We start from the raw sequence: 22698 nt of genomic DNA on the forward strand, positions 1-22698 counted from the left end.
TAACCTTACGTGGCTGCCGAGCTGTCTGGGCCTATAGCCCATGTGAACACTTGGGCGTCCTTGCCCCGTCTGACTAAACCACTCTTCATCACTAACCTTAACTCTCAGCAGCCCCTCCTACAATTAACCATCTATGAACATCCTATCAGGCCCCACTAGTATGCCCCCATCTAGTGGGCCGCAACATAATTACACCTACCCAGTCTATGGGGAAACTATGCACTAAGAGTGCCCTCCTCTACTGTCCCAGGAAGGATACACTAACTTTCCCTAACTGTACATGTACAAAGGACACATAACATCTATGCAATACTATAATACAGGAATACAAAGCAATATATAACAGTTTTCTATATAATAGTAACACATTCAAGTGGCAATACCATAAGCAATGAGCGGTAATAAATAGTTATACATGTAGCAGTACCGCAGGCAATTATCATAAAACACATCTGTAAACATCAAGAACCGGAAGACAATCAGAGGGAAGGGAAACATGAAAGACATTATATCTTACCCCCTTACATCCCCATAGTCAGACCCTCAGTGATCGTGTAGTTATTCCCTATGCCAGCGTTCCCCAACTCCAGGCCTTAAGAGCCACTAACAGGTCACGTTTTCAGGATTTCCGTAGTATTGCTCAGTTGATAATTGCAGTATCTATACAGGCAATAATTCCATCACCAGTGCAATACTAATGAAATCCTAAAACCATGACCTGTTGGTGGCTCTTGACGATTGGAGTTGAAAAACACTGCCCTATACGAAGGATATAGGATAAGTTTGAAACTTGAGAAGACCCCTTTAAAGGTTAGAAAGCCTCTTTCATGCCCTAAGATGTTAGATTTTGGAGTAATGTGATCTATTGTGGACTGTATTAATGTTATATTATTCCTATAGAAGTCAATGAGTCCTGTAAAAAGGAATCTTCTCACTTTGATTCTTATGTTAATCCATATTTTGATACCTTCTTGAGAATGAGGTCTGTAGAGTAAATTTTATACACGCAGTTCTTTATCTGGCCATTGGAGGCTGTGATGAGCCACATTTCAGATCACAGATCTTGATCTTCTGCTTGATGATGTGACACATAATAAATGTAACAAAAGATCATAAAGACTCTGTTGTGTGTATAATTATCTGCTTTTCCGCTTTTTTCATGGTATTTTAACCAATTAGTAACCGGGCTTTTCATCCCTTAAGGACCAGATGCAGTTTAGATGGGGGGTTTTTTTGCAATGAGACGGTTTTGACGTTCTACGGATATTCAGGTGATTGGTAAGTCACAAAGTCTCAGCTGGGTAGATGAACCACACACAGATAACATTTTAATTTTGGGTGCCGCATTCTTTGCAGGACAAAGTGACATTTTTAGTGATACCATTTTTATTTCTAAACACCTTTTGATAATTTTTTGAACATTTTTGCCATGTTTATTTTATTGTTTTAAATGACATTCATCATATGGGCTATGGTACAGTTTTATTCCTTGAGTGATTATGGATGTGGCAATAACAAATGCGCATTTATCTGTTTACTTTAGTTTATATATTGTATAAAACAGTATTTTTAGTGGAAAAATATTTTTTCATGCTTTATTTAGATTTTTACAATTTTGTTTCTCACAATTGGCCACATACAGCAATATTATCTTACAATTAGCACCAAATAATGTGCTCTACGCATCCTTGTGCCCATCCTGGTCCCCATCTTGTAGTATGTCCCATCCTGGTCCCCATCCTGAAGTAATGCCTCATCCTTGTCCCCATCTTATATTTATGCCCCATCGTGGTCACCTTCTTGCATTAATGTCCCCCATCCTGGTCCCCTTCTTATAGTAATGCCCCATCCTGGTGACCTTCTTGTATTAATGTCCCCATCCTGGTCCTCATCTTGTAGTAATACTCCATTCTGGTCACATTCTTATAGCAATGCCCTATCTTGGTCCTCATCTTGTAGTAATGTCCCATCATGTTCCCCTTCTTATAGTAATGTCCCATCCTGGCCACACGTCTTATAGTAATGTCCCATCCTGGTCTACTTTTTACAGTAATGTCACATCCTGGTTCCCTTCTTATAGTAATGTCCCATCCTGGTCTCCTTCGTAAACTAATGTCCCTCATCCTGGTCCACTTCTCATAGTTATGATCCCCATATTGTAGCAATGTACCCATCCAGACCTCTTTCTTATATTAATGCTCCATCCTAGTCCTCATATTGTACTAATGCCCCATCCTGGTCCCCTTCATATAGTAATGTCCCATTCTGATCCCCATATTGTAGTAATTTTCCCATCCTGGTCCCTTTCTTATAGTAATGCTCCATCCTAGTCCTCATCTTGTAGTAATGTCCCTTCCTGGTCCCCTTCTTTTAGTAATTCCCCATCCTGGGCCTCATCTTGTAGTAATGGCCCATTCTGGTCCCATTCGTATAGCAGCGCCCCATCTTGATCCTCATCTTGTAGTAATGTCCCATCCTGGTCCACATCTTATAGTAATGTCCCATCCTGGTCTCCTTCTTATAGTAATGCCCCATTCTGGTCTTCATAATGTAGTAATGTCCCATACTAGTCTCCTTCATAAAGTAAAGTCCCTCATCCTGGTCCCCTTCTTACATTAATCCACCATCCTGGTCCTCATCTTGTAGTAATGTCCCATCCTGGTCCCGTTCTATAGTATTGACCCATTTTGTCTCCTTCGTAAAGTAACATCCCTCATCCTGGTTTCTTTCTTATAGTAATGCCCCATTCTGGTCTTCATAACGTAGTAATGTCCCATCCTAGTCTCCTTGGTAAAGTAACGTCCCTCATCCTGGTCCCCTTCTTATTGTAATGCCCCATCCTGGTCCTCATCTTGTAGTAATGCCCCATTCTGGTCCCCTTCTTATAGTAATGTCCCATTCTGATCCCCATATTGTAGTAATTTCCCCATCCTGGTCCCTTTCTTATAGTAATGCTCCATCCTAGTCCTCATCTTGTAGTAATGCCCCATCCTGGTCCCATTCTTATAGTAATGTTCCATCCTCGTCTCCTTCGTAAAGTAACATCCGTCATCCTGGTCCCATTCTTATATCAATGCCCTTGTTCTGTCTGACATAATCAATGACTCTTAAATGCCTGTTCTGATAACATACAATGATTGCTGTATGTATATAATGCTCAGTTTACCACACGTTTAATGTTTATTGCTTCCAGCTCCATCTAGTGGCCAAAAGTTATAACTGCATGCTATTAGGCATTGCATTTCCTGTATTGTTTCCCTCCAATTCCTAATGTATTGTGGGTAGCTTTGCAAGATATCCCAGCCCCCTTTCTCTCTTCAGTCAATCATTTCTTTCAAGTCTGCATATTGGAAGCACCTCATCACTCTGTTTCCCCTTGGGTTAGCATCGGTGGTATGTAATCATTCTGTCTGTATATTCTGTCTTATATTAGCTAGCTTAGTTACACCCCCTGCTCAGCTAGTAGTCCAGATTGTATACTATGTATATTGTATGTTTCCATGAACCAATACTGATCCTATGTATCTGTTTCTGTTGTAGTTTTACCACACACATCTATACCTACATTCAATAAACCACAGATTCAACTGCAGTCTCCCTTGTTGGACCTCGGTATAGCGGTTTAGCTGCTTGTTAATGTGGCGCCCCTGAGGCTCAGTCGCCACAGAGGTACTGCACCTTCTCCTAAGGTGTGGTGCCCCACCATCCAGGTAAGTTGGAGGCTCCTGACCACGCTCCAACACTCGCACCCCACACAATAGAGTAGTGCAGCATAACCACATTACGGCTCCTTGCTTAGAGAGAAGCAGAGCACCTTTGGTGGTTCCCGGCTTGGAACACTAGACGTGCTGGGAGGTGGGTGGAGTTTAGAATACATAAAAGAGCGGGATGGTTTAGGATGACAAGTCAGTCTGACAGGAGGTCAGTGAGGAAGGAAGCCACTCGGGAGGAGTGGGGATCCCTGGAAGAAGGGATGGAGGAAGGAGTGCTGCAGCTGCCTCAGTGACCTGAGCCAGCTGGAACGGGAAAGGAAAGGAAAGAAGGAGAAGGACATTGACCTGAAGCCTGAGCTTCCATAGAAAGGAAAGACAAGTACGGAACGTAGGAGATAAAGGGAACACAGAGGACGTGGGTTAGAAGAAGAAGTTCTAAGCCCAAGGCCGGGGCCCGGTCCCCGAGGTTGTATGAACACTAATGGTTCTGCAGCAGACACCAGTGGAGTAGTGGGCTGTAAATGCACTACTCCCATCTAAGACTTGAGGGCACAACAGCAATACGGATAGAGAGCCCGGACTTAGGAGTAGAGAGTCCCCGAAGCAGGCTACAGCTGTCTGCCGTGCAAGTAGAGTTCTTGGGAACATCTGTCAGGAGGAACTCCAGTGTAACTCAGTATTAGGAGATCTTCACACTTAAAGGCGCTATAGAGGAGACGTTCAGAAAAGGCACATAAGTTGGCGGAGTGTGGAAGGGAGCTTTCCATCTTGCCTGGAGGTTGACTGAGTCCCTGACCCGGAGGACACGGCACTGAAGCGGGCACTATGGACTGTGAGTAAAGCTTTGGAACTACATGCCCTCGTGTCCTCCATTCCTTCCTGCGTCCGCCCGATTGACACTGCTACATCCCCTGCGCCGGACACTACACCATCTAAGTGTCCCCACATCTACACTGCCCTGGGACATCAGCCCTTCCTGTGGAGGGCTATACCATCACTGCTGCACCACACCATCTGCTCCAGAGGATCTGTCTGCAGCGTCGGCTTAACACCTCCCTTGCCGAACACCACAGGTGGTGTCACGAACTATTCACCATTCACCTATCGCCATTACTTGGGCGCCCAGGGCCACGGTCCGGGTCACCGCTGCTGTGACACATCCCGCTGACACCGGCCCGGTACCGAGTACCCCGCAGCCCTGGGAGGGCGACCCATTAAGCTATATGAATCCCGTTCATTTAGTGAGGACATGACAGCCCCATCTTGGTCCTCATCTTGTAGTAGTGTCCCATCCTGGTCCACATCTTATAGTAATGTCCCATCGTGGTCTCCTTCGTATAGTAACATCCCTCATCCTGGTCTCCTTCTTATATTAATGCACCATCCTGGTCCTCATCTTGTAGTAAAGTCCCATAATGGTCCCGTTCTTATAGTAATGTCCCATCCTCGTCTCCTTCGTATAGTAACGTCCCTCATCTTGGTCCCATTCTTATAGTAATGCCCCATCCTGGTACCCTTCTTATAGTAATGCCCCATCCTGGTCCCTTCTTATAGTAGTGCCCCATCCTGGTCCTCATCTTGTAGTAATGCCCCATACTGGTCCCCTTCTTACAGTAATGTCCCATCCTAGTCTCCTTCGTAAAGAAACGTCCCTCGTCCTGGTCCCCTTCTTATAGTAATGCCCCATCCTGGTCCTCATCTTGTAGTAATGCCCCATCCTGGTCCCCTTCTTACAGTAATGTCCCATCCTAGTCTCCTTTTTATGGTAATGTCCCGTTCTGGTCCCCATATTGTAATAACTTCCCCATGCTGATCCTCTTCTTACAGTAATGCCCCATCATGTTCTCTTTCTTATAGTAATGTCTCCCATTGTGCCATTCTTCACATACACATAAAAGAAAAAAAAATTCTCACCTGTCCTCCGCTCCCTCAGTGTCCTTTCTGCACATACAGCCCACAGGCACTGTAGACCCCTTGATGATCGCGGCCTGGTCCAGGGGTCCACCGACGTTAGCTCTTTATTTCAGTTGAATGTGCGTCCTTAGTTACGTATTGCTGGGCAGAGACAAGCTCTCTGCACAGCAATACTAATACCAGTCGCTGGTCAATGAGAGGCCAGCAGCTCACTTCTGCATGCCAGTGCATGGCGGTGACGTCATAAGCCACCGCGCCGGCACGCCGAGTTCAGCTGCTGACCTCTGATTGGCATGGGGTTTACATTGGTATTGCTGTGCAGAGAGCTTGTCTCTGCCTGGCAATACATAGCTAAGGATGCATATTCAACTGAAATAAAGAGCTAATGTCTGTAAACCCCCAAACTGGGTCTCTATCGTCAAGGGGTCTACAGTGCCCGCGTCTTTGTGACCCTTCTCAGCACATTGAAGATCCTGAGTAAGCTGAATTATTGCCATTTTACTGCAGATAGGGATACACTGAACCTGTTTGTCAAGGAGAACACCAGAGGGATCACACAGATCCCACCACTGTCACCAGCTTGTCACAGAGAATGGCAGGGAAGTCACGCAGATGCCACCGCTGTCACCAATTTGTCAGGGGACGCAAAGCCACAGGCTCCTCCAAATGTCTGGACAATTACGCAATTGACTGAAGAGGGATGGATTAGATAGTGACTGTTTTCACTACTAGGCTGGTTATTGGGGAACTCAAAGTGAGCATATGGTTTATACATCTCTGATTCCAATGCATGGAATATATATTATATATGTATCCCAATATGATCACTGCCACCTCCACAATAACAAAATGAACTACTAGCTGCAACCACCAACTGTTTATACAGGCCGATTGGATACCCATTACAGGCAGCGTATGACTTCAGGAGTGCGGTTTACAGAGCAAGAGAAACATCTATTAAATTTTACAGTATATATTTAATCTGGAAAAGCAGGCAGAGTTTATATCCTTGCCCCTGTTGGTTCCAGATGGTAGATATTGTCATCATGTTTCCTACCATGATTTTACCATTCTATAGAGATGGAAAATGGCATGGATAACATCATCCATCGGTTAATATTAAGTTGGAGGGTTAGAATGGCCGTACAGTAATGTGAATGTGTTATGTTTGTGCCTTTGCTACAACACTGAAAATAAATCTCCCATAAATAACAGAAACCCCAATGTTCATCAATGACCACTGGCTCAAAAGTGTCTCAGACAAGCCATTTGAATGGAGTGAGCTCTTGCCTTGGAAGTGTACTTCTATGTCTATGAATAAAGAAATCCTAGTCTTATTGACTGATTGACTGGTACTCAAAGCAGCCACTTCTAGAAAAAAAACTTTGGGCACAAAAATAGGACATAGATTTGCAATAACTGTATTTATTGAGCCAACCCTTATAAGACAAATTAAATGACAACGTCATAGCCCTTCTGGCCTTTATCAATGTTATCTGTCCAGGTGCTCATCAATGGGTAAAGGATATCTGTTCTGTTACTTGTAAGTGTATGAGGGAATGGCATGGCATAGCATATTCTTGTGCCAAAGGTTTTTTTTTCTAGAAGTGGTTATTCTATTTTTCATCCTGAGCACTAATTTTGGGATAATGCAGACACTCTTAGTTACTATTGGCACTAAGAGCAGATCTCTGTTGTAATTACATGTTCACTGCAGGGGGTCCCCACTTCAATGGAGGTTATCTCTTTGTCACTTCCCCAGTTATAATTAATCCCATATGTTCAAAGTGAGAGTGTCATGTCCCCTCTCAGGAGATGTCTTTATGGATTTAAATTTTTCTCTATTACACTTTTAGTGTTTTTTTTCTATTACATTTTATACTATATAAATGGGGATGTTGAAAAAAGACTAGTTCATCTGCAGAACAGAGATAGCTACTCTGACCAAACACTCTATGAACATTCCCCAATCATTGGCTTTACACCACAACCCCCAAAATGTTGTGTGGCCCCTGAATGACACCAGGACAAGAACAGTATGCATACTACAATTTTCGGCTTTTGTGCGCAACCCATGGATGACGTTGAATCAAAAGGAGTAGGTGAGGGGGCAGAGCGAAGAATCGACTAGACACTTTACTAGTCCTGACACACACAGTGGACACTTGTGCGATCATCTACCTATAGCTACAGAGAGCAGTGGAAGCATCAGGGAGCCTTCACGATAGATAAGAAGTGAAAGGCAGAGACAGCCTCCTAGCCCACAATGAGCATATTGGAAAAACCTTGAAAGGATAAAAGAATCATCAAGATGGCTGAATTTATATGTTGTCCCTTAAGAGTAATGGCCCATGTAGACAGACCGAAAATCGTCTTAACGATCATTCTGTATGGATAGTGTGGTCGACCTTCCTAAAGAAACCATTGAAGGACTGCCAATCAGCTTGCATGTAGCCAATTGGAAGCCATTTAATGGCCCTGGTCTGCTAGTGTATATGGGTCCTAAAGGCCAGACAGAATCAGCCGATGCATCAAAGTTAATCAATTGATGAGATATTGCACCATGGAAAGGGCACTTGGTGTACCTACTACAACATATATAGACTGTGTTGTTCCAGTATATTGGACAAATTCACGTGTTGTCCCTCAGATGTACTGGCCCATTTAGACCTTTACAATCGTTTGTTAGTGTGACTGACCGGTGTAAGGAGGCCGTTAAACAACTACTACTTGTCTTGAATCAGCAGTCATTTAACGTCCCTGGTCGGCTAGGGTAAATGGGCACAAAGGGCAGAGAAAATCAAGCCGAATCAGCGAAGTTATGCAGCATTTCACCATTGAAAGGCCACCTTGTGAACCGACAACACAAGATATATTGTTCCATTACATTGCCGCAGATCACATCTAGGACAGTGCGCCTGTTTAAATTCCTAGGAATTACACCTATTTCACTTCAGAGACCGGATTACGTGTTTCTTAGACCCAATTGAGAAATGTTTTTCAAGAAGTGCAGTGTTGGCGAGCTTGTCATTTGTGTTATTTCTCCATCCATTGTTAAAGAAAGCGTTGACCGCATCGGTGTCCAGAGTTTGCATTATGACAATCCTCACGATACATAAGATTCCATGAGAGCAGTGAGTCACAAGGACGTATTTACGGGCCGAGGTCAAAGTTATGCAATTACCAAATAAACAACTTGATCTGACAAGTTGATCAGCACAAATCCAAGAAAAACAAGCAGATGCAAGTCGCTAATCCCATAAACCTAGGTCAGCAGTGATATAACATGAGAGGGTGTTTACATGATCAGGTACACCGAGGGCACAGGAGACATAGATATATCAGAGCTTCCAAATCTGCCTTCACGCAGGACCCGGTGGGTTGGCAGCTGACCGGGCAAAATCCAAACATGGTGGTAGAAGCCCACAGTTTGGGCTATCCTGAGCTAATGGTGGAGTGAACGGAGACCTCCTCTCTGTAAGTAAGAGTCAGGAGACAACTCTTTGTTAGGTCACGGGCTTGTACTGAATCCAAAGGGCACCTACTTATATCTCTGGGAAATTTACGTATTCATTGCAACTCCCCCACCATTAAACCTGATCCAATACCAGCACTAAGGACCTCCTAATTAGCTCTATTTATGGACAATCCCTTTAAATACAAGTTGCATTCACATATAAAAAAAAAGGAGATGGAGTTAAGGGTCAGAATGGCCCATGGGTACCAGGGGCTCTAACACAGTGGGTCACCATTTTGCCAGGACTGCTCCAGGAACCAGATCTAAAAAAAAGAGGTGGATATTGTCAAAAGCAAGCGCAAATGTGGGGGCTCAGAGGTGTTCCTGAGTGGTCCTGGAAATGCCTCTAAAATGTCCAGAATTAAGCATTCTACAGATTTGTAAGTATGCAAAATTCGTCCAAAAGGTCTACTGGACTGCAGACAATTTGCAATCAGTCAGTTTTCAGCCCTCCCCTCAGGAGCAGGCGCCACTTGTGGCCTCTTATTTGTATAGAAGCACTATTTACGCATTATATACCACTGTCATCAGATTACTTTATACTTGCGAAAGTATTCGGCCCTCTGGAACTTTTCAACCTTTTCCCATATATCATGCTTCAAACATAAAGATACCAAATGTACATTTTTGGTGAAGAATCAACAAGTGGGACACAATTGTGAAGTTGAACGAAATTTATTGGTTATTTTAAATTTTTGTGGAAATTCAAAAACTGAAAAGTGGGGCGTGCAATATTATTCGGCCCCTTTAACTTAACCCCTTCTCCCCCAAGGGTGGTTTGCACGTTCATGACTGGGCCAATTTTTACAATTCTGACCACTGTCCTTTTATGAGGTAATAACTCTGGAACGCTTCCATGGATCCTGGTGATTCTGACATTGTTTTCTCGTGACATATTGTACTTCATGTTAGTGGTAAAATTTCATTCATATAACTTACGTTTATTTGTGAAAAAAATGGAAATTTGGCGAAAATTTTGAAAATTTTGCAATTTTTCAACTTTGAATTTTTATGCCCTTAAATCACAGAGATACGGCACACAAAAAACTTAATAAGTAACATTTCCCACATGTTTACTTTACATCAGCACAATTTTGGAACCAAAATTTTTTTTGATAGGAAGTTATAAGGGTTAAAAGTTGACCAGCGATTTCTCATTTTTACAACACCATTTTATTTTTAAGGACCACATCACATTTGAAGCCACTTTGAGGGGTCTATATGATAGAAAATACCCAAAAGTGACACCATTCTAAAAACTGCACCCCTCAAGGTGCTCAAAACCACATTCAAAAAGCTTATTAACCCTTCAGGTGCTTCACAGGAATTTTTTGAATATTTAAAAAAAAATGAACATTTAACTTTTTTTCACAAAAAATAATAATTGAGGTTCAATTTTTTTATTTTACCAAGGGTAAAAGGAGAAATTAGACTGGAAAAGTTATTGTGCAATTTGTCCTAAGTACGCTGATACCTCATATGTGGGGGGAAACCACTGTTTCGGCGCATGGCAGAGCTCAGAAGGGAAGGAGCGCCGTTTGACTTTTTCAATGCAAAATTGGCTGGAATTCTGATCGGACGCCATGTCACGTTTGGAGAACCCATGATGTACCTAAACAGTGGAAACCCCCCACAAGTGACCCCATTTTGGAAACTAGACCCCCAAGGAACTTATCTAGATATGTGGTGAGAACTTTGAACCCACAAGGGCTTCACAGAAGTTTATAACGTACAGCGGTACAATTATAAAATCATATTTTTTCCACAAAAATGATCTTTTCACCCTCAATTCTTACTTTCCCAAGGGTAACAGGACCATAAAAGTTATTGTGCAATTTGTCCTGAGTACGCTGATACCCCATATGTGGGGGTAAACCACTATATGGGCGCATGGCAGAGCTCGGAAGGGAAACAGCGCCATTTGACTTTTTTGGCTGGAATTGAGATCGGACACCATGTCGCGTTTGGAAAGCCCCTGATGTACCTAAACAGTGGAATCCCCCCACAAGTAACCCCATTTTGGAAACTAGACCCCCTAAGGAAATTATCTAGATGTGTGGTGAGCACTTTGAACTCCCCCAGTGCTTCACAGAAGTTTATAACGCCCGGGCGTGAAAATAAAAAAAATGTATTTTTTCCACAAACATGATCATTTAGTCCCAATTTTTTTTATTTTCCCAAGGGTACCAGGAGAAAATGGACCCCAAAAGTTGTTGTCCAATTTGTCCTGAGTACACTGATACCCCATATGTGGGAGAAAACTACTGTATGGGCACACGTCGGGGCTTGGAAGGGAAGTAGTGATGTTTTGGAATGCAGACTTTGATGGAATGGTCTGTGGGTGTCATGTTGCCTTTGGAGAGACCCTGATGTACCTAAACAGTGGAAACCCCCCACAAATGACACTATTTTGGAAACTAGACCCCCTAAGGAACTTATCTAGGTGTGTGGTGATCACTTTGAACTCCCCCAGTGCTTCACAGAAGTTTATAACGCCCGGGCGTGAAAATAAAAAAAATGTATTTTTTCCACAAACATGATCATTTAGTCCCAATTTTTTTATTTTCCCAAGGGTACCAGGAGAAAATGGACCCCAAAAGTTGTTGTCCAATTTGTCCTGAGTACAGTGATACCCCATAAGTGGGAAAAAACTACGTTATGGGCACACGTCGGGACTCGGAAGGGAAGTAGTGACGTTTTGGAATGCAGACTTTGATGGAATGCTCTGCGAGTGTCATGTTGCCTTTGGAGAGCCCCTGATGTACCTAAACAGTGGAAACCCCCCACAAATGACACCATTTTGGAAACTAGACCCCCTAAGGAACTTATCTAGATGTGTGGTGAGCACTTTGAACCCCCAAGGGCTTCACAGAAGTTTATAACGCCCGGGCGTGAAAATAAAAAAATCGTATTTTTTCCACAAACATGATCATTTAGTCCCGAATTTTTTATTTTCCCAAGGGTACCAGGAGAAAATGGACCCCAAAAGTTGTTGTCCAATTTGTCCTGAGTACAGTGATACCCCATAAGTGGGAAAAAACTACGTTATGGGCACACGTCGGGACTCGGAAGGGAAGTAGTGACGTTTTGGAATGCAGACTTCGATGGAATGGTCTGCGGGTGTCATGTTGCCTTTGGAGAGCCCCTGATGTACCTAAACAGTGGAAACCCCCCACAAATGACACCATTTTGGAAACTAGACCCCCTAAGGAACTTATCTAGATGTATGGTGAGCACTTTGAACCCCCAAGGGCTTCACAAAAGTTTATAATGCCCGGGAGTGAAAATAAAAAAATCGTATTTTTTCCACAAACATGATCATTTAGTCCCCAATTTTTTATTTTCCCAAGGGTACCAGGAGAAAATGGACCCCAAAAGTTGTTGTCCAATTTGTCCTGAGTACCCTGATACCCCATATGTGGGAGAAAACTACTGTATGGGCTCACGTCGGGGCTCAGAAGGGAAGTAGTGACGTTTTGGAATGCAGACTTTGATGGAATGCTCTGCGGGTGTCATGTTGCCTTTGGAGAGCCCCTGATGTACCTAAACAGTGGAAACCCCCCACAAATGACACCATTTTGGAAACTAGACTCCCTAAGGAACTTATCTAGATGTGTGGTGAGCACTTTGAACCCGCAAGGGCTTCACAGAAGTTTATAACGCCCGGGCGTGAAAATAAAAAAATCATATTTTTTTCCCAGAAAAATGATATTTTTGCCCCCAATTTTTTAATTTCCTAAGGGCAACAGGAGAAATAGGACCCCAAAAGTTGTTTTGCAATTTGTCCTGAGTAGGCTGGTAACCCATATGTGGGGGTAAAACACTGTTTGGGCGCATGGCAGAGCTTGGAAGGGAAGGAGCACCATTTGACTTTTTCAACGCAGAATTGGCTGGAATTGAGATCAGACGCCATGTTGCGTTTGGAGAGCACCTGATGTGCCCAAACAGTGGAAACCCCCCAATTTTAACTCCAACCCTAACCCCAACACACCCCTAACCCTAATCTTAGCCCTAACCTTAGCCCTAACCCTAGCCTTAGCCCTAACCCTAGCCTAAACCCTAGCCCTAGCCCTAACCCTAATGGAAAAATGGAAATAAATACATTTTTTTAATTTTATTATTTTTCCCTAACTAAGGGGGTGATAACGGGGGGGTTTGATTTACTATTTATGGCGGTTTTTATTTTTTGGCAGCTGTCACACGCTAAAAGACGCTTTTTATTGTAAAAATAGTTTTTGCATCACCACATATTGAGAGCTATAATTTTTCTATATTTTGACCCACTGAGTCATGTAAGGTCTTGTTTTTTGCGGAACGAGTTGACGTTTTTATTGGTGTCATGTTCGGTCACGTGACATTTTTTGATCGCTTTTTATTCCGATTTTTGGGACGCAGAATGAACAAAAACCAGCGTTTCATGAATTTCTTTTGGGGGGGTGCGTTTACACTGTTCTGCGTGCGGTAAAATTGATAAAGCGGTTTTATTATTCGGGTCAGTACGGTTACAGCGATACCTCATTTATGTCTTTTTTTATGTTTTGGTGCTTTTATGCAATAAAAACAATTTTATATTAAAAAATAATTATTTTTGCATTGCTTTATTCTGCGAGCTATAACTTTTTTATTTTTTCTCTGATGATGCTGTGTGGCAGCTTGTTTTTTGTGGGACAAGATGACGTTTTCAGTGGTACCATGGATATTTATATGCGTCTTTTTGATCGTGCGTTATTACACTTTTTGTTTGGCAGTATGATAATAAATCATTATTTTTTGCTTCGTTTTTTATTTTTATTTTTTAAGGGGTTCGCTAAAAGGGTTAACTAATGGGACAGTTTTATAGGGCAGGTCGTTACAGACGCGGCAATACCAAATATGTGTACTTTTATTGTTTTTTTTTTTAATTTCCAAAAAATGAATTTATTCGGGAATGTTTTTTTTTTATTATTTATTTAGCGATTTTTTCAAAATTATTTTTACACTTTTTTTTTTACTTTATTAGGTTGTCCCAGGTGGGACATCACTGTCCTTTGACAGATCGCTGATCTGTCACATCACAGATCACTGTGACAGATCAGCAATCTGTCACAGGCAGTGTGCAGGTTTCCTCCTTGCGCGCTTTGCAGGCACTGAGGAAGCCAGCTCCCTGCAGGCCCCCCCGAAGGTCCCCGTCGCCATCTTGGATCCGGGGACCTGCAGGGAAAGAGCCCCCTGTAGCAGCGCTGCACATTTTGCTGCTGTGGGGGGCTCAGGGAAGCACGGAGGGAGCCCCCTCCCTGCCGATGCTTCCCTTTAACCCCCGGTACACCGCGATCGTGTTTGATCGCGGTGTGCAAGGGGTTAACGTGTCGGGTGTCAGCTGTGATAATCAGCTGACACCCGGCCGCGATCAGCGGCACTCACCACGTGGGCGCCGCTGATCGTGCTGTGACGTACTATACCGTCCATGGGCATAGGGACCCGGGTCCCTTGGACGGGATAGTACGTCTGATGTCAGAAAGGGGTTAATACTTTGTTGCGCCACCTTTTGCTGCAATTACAGCTGCAAGTCGCTTGGGGTATGTCTCTATCAGTTTTGTACATCGAGAGACTGAAATTCTTGCCCATTCTTCCTTGGCAAACAGCTCGAGCTCAGTGAGGATTGATGGAGATCGTTTGTGAACAGCAGTTTTCAGCTATTTCCACAGATTCTCGATTGGATTCAGGTCTGGACTTTGACTTGGCCATTCTGACACCTGGATACATTTATTTGTGAACCATTCCATAGTAGATTTTGATTTATGCTAGTGATCACTGTCTTGTTGGAAGACAAATCTCCGTCCCAGTCTCAGGTCTTTTGCAGACTCCAACAGGTTTTCTTCAAGAATGGTCCTGTTTTTGGCTCCATCCATCTTCCCATCAATTTTAACCATCTTCCCTGTCCCTGCTGAAGAAAAGCAGGCCCAAGCCATGATGCTGCCACCACCATGTTTGACAGTGGGGATGGTGTGTTCAGGGTGATGAGCTGTGTTGCCTTTACACCAAACATATCGTTTGGCATTGTTGCCAAAAAGTTGGATTTTGGTTTCATCTGACCAGAGCACCTTCTTCCACATGTTTGGTGTGTATCCCAGGTGGCTTGTTGCAAATTTTAAATTACACTTTTCATGGATATCTTTGAGAAAAGGCTTTCTTCTTACCACTCTTCCTTAAAGGCCAGATTTGTGCAGTGTACGACTGATTGTTGTCCTATTGACAGACTGTCCCATCTCAGCTGTAGATCTCTGCAGTTCATCCAGAGTGATCATGGGTCTCTTGGCTGCATCTCTGATCAGTCGTCTCCTTGTTTGAGATGAAAATTTAGAGGGACGGCCGGGTCTTGGTAGATTTGCAGTGGTATGATACTCCTTCCACTTCAATATGATTGCTTGCACAGTGCTCCTTGGGATGTTTAAAGTTTTGGAAATCATTTTGTATCGAAATCCGGTTTTAAACTTCTCCACAACAGTATCACGGACCTGCCTGGTGTGTTCCTTGGCCTTCATGATGCTCCCTTTGCATCAAACAGAACCCTGAGTCTATCACAGAGCAGGTGCATTTATACGGAGACTTGATTACACACAGGTAGATTATATTTATCATCATTAGTCATTTAGGACAACATTGGATCATTCAGAGATCCACAATGAACTTCTGGGGTGAGTTTGCTGCACTGAAAGTAAAGGGGCCGAATAATATTGCACGTCCCACTTTTCAGTTTTGAATTTCCACAAAAATTTAAAATAGCCAATAAATTTCATTCAACTTCACAATTGTGTCCCACTTGTTGTTGATTCTTCACCAAAAATTTACATTTGGTATCTTTATGTTTGAAGCATGATATGTGGGAAAAGGTTGAAAAGTTCCCGAGGGCTGAATACTTTCGCAAGGCACTTTATATGGAGAAGTTATTGGGTCGTTATATAGTGTCATTATTTAAGCATGGGTGCTATTGTTTAGGCATTGTATAGTAATATATTTGAAGCACTTTAGGGTATTATTTATTTTTAATTTTTTTTTACTGTACGATAGTATTATTTAAGCACTGTATGGTGGTATTATTTAGGCATTGAATGGTGGTATTGTTTAGTACTATAAGGTGCTATTATTTAAGCACTGTAAGGCGGTATTATTTAGGCGTCAAATGGTGGTATTATTTAGCACTATAAGGTGTTATTATTATTTAAGTACTATATGATGGTAGTGTAAAAGCACTGTATTACGGTATTTTAGGTAATGTGTGGTGGTATTGTTTAGGTATTATATGATAGGTATTATATAAGCATTGTTGGCTACTATTATATGAGCACTCTATGGTGGTATTGTTTAGTCACTGTGTGGTGATATTATTTAAGCATTGTATAGTGGTATTGTGATGCATAGCACTGTATGATGTTATTATTTAAGCACTGTATGGTGGTATTATTTTGGCACAGAATGGCTTTATTTAAGCACTGTATGGTGGTATCATTTATCCAAAGTGTGGTGTTATTATTTCAGCATAGTGTATGGATATCAATCAGCATATTCACCCCCAAAAGATCTTGATCACCACAGTGTCACTATTGCAACACCATCTCCGAGACCATACAGGAAAGTGTCTGTCCCTAACCCCAAGGCTTGATCACCTTGTGATTGTTGTATTGCGGGTGTCACCCTTTCTGGGTGTGCACTGATAAGCAGATAAGTGTGTAGCACTGATTAGGCATGCAGCCCCAAACCAGGTTTTCAGGATGAAGATCAACCCAATAATTGGTAAACAATCTAGCAGGTTGTGGTGGCGCACACACATTGGATTAAGGGAGACAGAATGTTTTCTATGTTCAGGAAGTGTGAGCGCAGAACTTAATTAGCGCTGACATCATCATAATGAGATTTTATTGACAAGATAATTATACCTGGGGTGTAAATCCCATAAACAGGATTTTATAGAGTTCCAGGATGTTACATCATTATTCTATGATGACTTTTATAGGGGGGGTGCAGTAGAAAGCACGGCTCTCGCTCCTGCATATAAGATCTATACAAATGTACGGGGGGAGTGCAAATACGGTAGAAAAGTATGAAAGCAGTATACATGTGTACAAAACTAACATTGTAAGCTAGGGTATAACATTGAAAAGGGATCCTGTCATCTGGATCAAAACGTTAGAAAAGTTAATGGGTCTCTGGATCCTATTCAGGAGTACACTGCTCCTCTGCCTCTTGGCTTCCTGTTTGCCGGGAGCGGTGCGCTCCTAATGATAGACAGTTCGGGCTAGCAGCATGGCTGAGCCGCTAGCCTTAACTGTGTGCTTTCCAGTGCAGCGTGCAGAGGTAATTTTGCCTCTGTAGCATAGGAGGAGCGCAAGGAGCTGATTATAGTCCATGGTAAAGGACCTTGGAGCATGTGCATATAAATATGATGAAGACACAAACAAGAAAATACAGGGTGGGCCATTTATATGGATACACCTAAATAAAATGGGAATGGTTGGTGACCCAGATCGGCGAGCTGAATTTGCAGAATGGGCAAAACAAAAACTGGAACAGGACCCTCAGTTTACACAGAACATTATGTTCAGTGATGAGGAAAACTTTTTTGGGTGGGCCATTTATATGGATACACCTAAATAAAATGGGAATGGTGACAGTTTTCTTGTGTAGGGTGTTTTGCAATGAAATCTGCTGCAATGACCCGGGTACTGCGTTCACCAGACACCAACACAATTTCTATCCACTCCTCACGTGTTAACCTCTGCGACATGTCAATGGCTGTAAACAAAGAGAAACTTGTAAATAGCTCATGAAAGAATAAATTTTTCTTAAAACTAAGCACACCATTGTTTTTCTTGTGAAATTCTCAATAAGTTTGATGTGTCACATGACCCTCTTCCGATTGAAAAAAAATTAATTTGGATCCAAAATGGCCGACTTCAAAATGGCCGCCATGGTCACCACCCATCTTGAAGAGTTATCCCCTCCCCTATACTAATGTGCCACAAACAGGAAGTTGATATCACCAAAGATTCCCATTTTATTTAGGTGTATCCATATAAATGGCCCACCCTGTAGAGGCTCTGATATCTCCAAAAATAGTCATCTTTATCAGAAATCAAGAGAAATAAAATACATAATAGAGTTAATCAGAGAGGCACATTAAAACCAGAGGACAGAGAACAAGTCAATTAGTAAATCGCATGAATATCCAGTAAATATACTGTACGTGCAAAAGATAGGTAATCCTCAATATATAAAGTGCAAATATAACAGATAAGGTCCATGTGCAGCTATATGTGCAAAATTAGATAATATAACAGGTAACACCTGTAAATGGAGGATATAACAGGTAATGCCTGTGTAACTGTGAATGAGAAGTCCAGGCAATGAGAATCTAATGAGACTGAGCGTAATGAAAAGTCCAGGAAAATTATTATTTATATAGCACCATTGTAGTAATCAGATACCCAAAAGTTAAACAGAAAGGTAATCAAAGTAAATTATTCATTTACTTACAACATTTAATGGCTTGTTAGCGGGTGACCCTGCACCCAAACACTGCGTTTCGCCCTCCCCTGACAAGCCTCTGATGAAGCAGGGCGAAACACATGCTGGGGCGAACCTTATGCATTAGGGATTACTTATCTTTACGCACTTATTTACTGGATGCTCTCGCACTTTACTAATTGATTTGTTCTTTGCTTTCTGATCATGGTTTTAATGTTCCTCACTGATTAACTCTGTTATGTATTTTAGTGTTATAATGGCTATTTTTGGAGATATTAGCACCTCTATTTTCTTATGTGGGTTTTGGACATATATTGAAACGTGTGTCTCTGGTATTTATCAGTTCTACCTTTGAACTCAATAGAGAATTTGTAGTAGATGTATAAATGTGTCGGCCTGAACAATCTTTCTAGGTGCTTGTGGCCTATAAAGGCCGCCCGTGTAAATGCAGCGCAGGACATGAAGCATTCTTGGTGCGTTACACACAGATTCTGATCAATTAGACTGAGTTTGAGAAATGCGTGGTGCTGTAACAGGTGACAGGGGAATAGTAGAGGGTGATAACAGCTGCCAGGAGGGGGAAGGACACCCTACAAAGGATTTCTATGGAAACAAAGAGCAAGCAAATCCTCGATAATTCTGTGGTACGGCAGATGCCTATGACAGAGAAATAGTATAGATGTAATGTAGAACGTACATCAAGTGTTTCTCTCAAAGCCCAGTAACCCCCTGCTTCCTGGGTCAGCGTCAGCCACGTTTTCACCTTTTCCGCAACCATTACCCCTTTCATTTAACAATTAGGTTTTTAACCCTTCACTTAAAGTTACAAAAAATATAACCCTCAGAATGGGTCAAAGATGATGGCAAGGATTAAGTGATAGGAGGCGATGGTAATTCTTAACCCCTTTATGATTGGGCCAGTTTTCCTTTTTTTTGCACTATTGTTTTTTCCTCCCCTTTTTCCAAAAGTCATAATTTTTTTTGTTTTATGCCAACATAGATGTATGAGGTCTTTTTTTTTTTGCTGGACAAGGTGTAAATTTGACTGGCACAATACATTTTATCATAAAATATACTGAAACAGGAGCGAGTGAAAAAAAATGCAATTTTGCTGTTTTCCCCTTTTGTGTTAGTCGAGTCCTGGATCAAGTGTCAAGTGTGCTGCTGGTGAGTGACCAGCCAAAATGTAAGCCATGCCAGAATCTCTCTCCGAATGAAGACTTCATTGGTCAGCTAGTAAAACTGAGTATTCTGTGTGTTGGAACTGCCTGGAGGCTGTTCAGTGTGAACTGTGCATGGAGTTTAATACTTCTGTTGGTGCTGGAATCTGCTGTAGTTCAGGCTGAAGAGGATACAGAGACCGGTGGGAAAGGACCTTTTCTGTGTATGAAAGGGCTGTAATCTGTTTTGGTGAGCCTGCACAGACATATGCTCACTGCTACATGAATTGTTTATTTACTGTTATACCTTTGTGCCCAGAAGAGGCTTTTTTATTTTGACTCCTTTGGAGTTTTATGAAAGCAATAAAATTGCACCTGTTTGGACCAAATTACATTGCCTGTGTGAACGCTCCCTAATGCATATGTGAGAGAGTGAATCCCTACAACACCTACACCCGACATTAGACGCACTACTAGGTACCATGTCGGGATGGGGTTAAATGGGTTTCCTTCTTATTTTTGCGTCGAAAATCAAGTCATAATGGACAAATATCAAAACGTGTAAATCTGGATTAAAAGGAATATTTTTGAAAAATTCAGAAATGTGTTTTTGCCCTAAGCGTCTTCCCAAGTAAAGGCCACATTCTAGTTCTCAGGGAAGTATTGACAAGATGGATTCCGTGCATACCGGGTGTATAAATACTTCCACCCGCTGACTGGTACTGCCACACATATACCGTTATCTCTATGCGATGCCAAAAAGCATAGCCATGTACATTATTCAGGACCTTAAAACGTGCCTAGATATATCCATGTCCCCAAAGCACTTTCGGCATACAATGGCCTCGTTAAATTCCTCTTTGCTACATGGGTCTCCCAAGTGGATGATGACTACTTTAAGCAGATGTTTAATTTCCATACTTTGTGTCCATACACAGTGGAAACTAATTACACTTTACTAGTTGGCTTCTAGAGTTGGCTTCCAATAAAGCTTCTGAAAAATTGTGTTGTGTGGTGCCTCTGGTTGGTGCAGTAACATACAGCGCAGTTAGATTAGCCAGACACCACATGGAACAGCAGAGATGGATTTGCATATCAGCGCCTTTAGCAATATGGAACAGCAGAGATGGATATGCTGGACGCAAGGTGGAGTAGAATGAAACAATGGACCTTCAGATGCTGGATGGCACGTGGATCAGTGGAGCTGGATGTGCTGGAGAGCTTGTGGAGTTACATGGAACAATTGAACTGAATATGCTGAGTGAATGGCACATGGAATAGTGTAACTGGATATGTAGCCAGGCTCTTTGGTAATGCAGAGCCGAGTGTATGGACAGATGCTTTGGAAAAGTAGAGAAAAGTGTGCTGCTAGGAACAATAGAGCGAAGTCAACGGACGGGTGCTTTGAAACAGTAGAGCAATGTTTGCAGGCAGGAACCTTGATACAGCAGAGCTGAGTGTGCAGACAGGCACCATGGGACAATGGAGGTGTTTACCTGTGGGACAGGAGTGCTCAGTGGGTTTGTTGAGCTCAGTTTGTCAGTTTTCAAAGTTCAGTATTGTGTTAGAGGTGTGAATATTCCGGCATAAAAATCATCGTTATCGGCAGCTCATCGCCCGGTGTAACAGAAGACATGTTACCAATAAAACGACACAGTATGAGGTCGGAACGATCATACTAACAATCTTTCTGCTCCTGTCAGAACTCATCGGTTTCTGTAAACCAGTCAGCAAGCGTGAACAATCTGTATACTGGTGATCACGGCCTGTGATCGACAACTCCAGGTTGGTCTAAAATGAAACAAAAGGAAAATAAACAAACCAAGTACCGGTAATACAAAGGAGCCTAATAAAGAGGGTATTGAAAATAAGCCTGTTAGAGAGGCACTATAGCGTGACGCGCAGCGCCTAGGGCCGCACTGACTGTACCCACCATGTGTTTGGACAAGCCTTTCACTTCTGCTAATTCAAACATCGAAAATCCACCCTAATGAAGGAGACTTACAGATATTTCTCCAAGACAAAACAGGTGATCCAAAGAAGGCCAACTGTATAAGCTGCAAGTGGGAGCTCACAAACAGCTGTATGTCTCATATATGTGACTGGGGTCAGGGGGCACTTTTTACACTATATGTCGACATTTTTCTTTTTTTTTCTCTGTAAAGATTTATGTAATTCACTCATCGTATATAAAAACTGTCAACACTTTTTTCGCCTCGATTTCTGTAGTTAGCTTAAGGCCCCAATTTTTCTAAGATGTGCAACCACCATAACACGTGGATGGTGCAGTGTGGAACGGTAGAGCTGGATATACAGGTCACTGCCTCCTACAAGATCAGCTCACTCTTCCTCCGCTGCTATCATCATTCTCTTTATCAGGTTGACCCCTGGATGCTTCATTTCTGCCCACGTCAATCCTTAGGCCAGGTGACGCAGAAAGTTGGCAAAAACAAACAGGATTTACAAACTACATCCAGTACTCAGGAACATCGAAATCATTCACTAATTGCAATAAACAAAACTTCATTGTTTCTGCTCATCCCGATAAGTTTCCTGGACTTAGGCCACATACTATTCTGCAGCTGTTGTCCACCTCAGATATTGCTGTCCCCTCCAGACCCTGCGGCACATCTGTCATTTTGCACCGTGGTTGTGTCAGGTCTCAATTTTGCTGATGTGTGCTTTCAGCTTCATGTTTCTGCCTTACAGCTGATCAATAATTATCAGGCTTTTTTGCATTAATATAAGAAGCATTTTCTATCGGGTGTAGCATCTTCTTTACCACCTAGAAGCCTGTAGTTGCTGCTTGCTGCCATGATGTTCTTTGAAATGATCAGAAAGCTCAGTCCCACTGGGATATTACAGTATTATTTGAGTAATTAAAAAAGGGAGG

General features: G+C 42.4%; 1 long non-coding RNA gene across 1 annotated transcript in view; it reads left to right on the plus strand.

The window, feature by feature from the left end:
* The first annotated feature begins 3002 nt into the window (after nt 1-3002).
* LOC141051843 (uncharacterized) overlaps nt 3003-22698 on the plus strand; it is a 35753-nt gene continuing 16057 nt past the window's right edge. The window contains exon 1 of the long non-coding RNA XR_012220703.1: nt 3003-3393. This is a non-coding gene — a long non-coding RNA (uncharacterized lncRNA). The remainder of the gene's footprint in view (nt 3394-22698) is intronic.

The sequence above is a fragment of the Dendrobates tinctorius genome, unplaced genomic scaffold (genome assembly GCF_039654945.1).
Source record: "Dendrobates tinctorius isolate UK_male_01 unplaced genomic scaffold, ASM3965494v1 ptg000158l, whole genome shotgun sequence".
NCBI lineage: Eukaryota > Metazoa > Chordata > Amphibia > Anura > Dendrobatidae > Dendrobates > Dendrobates tinctorius.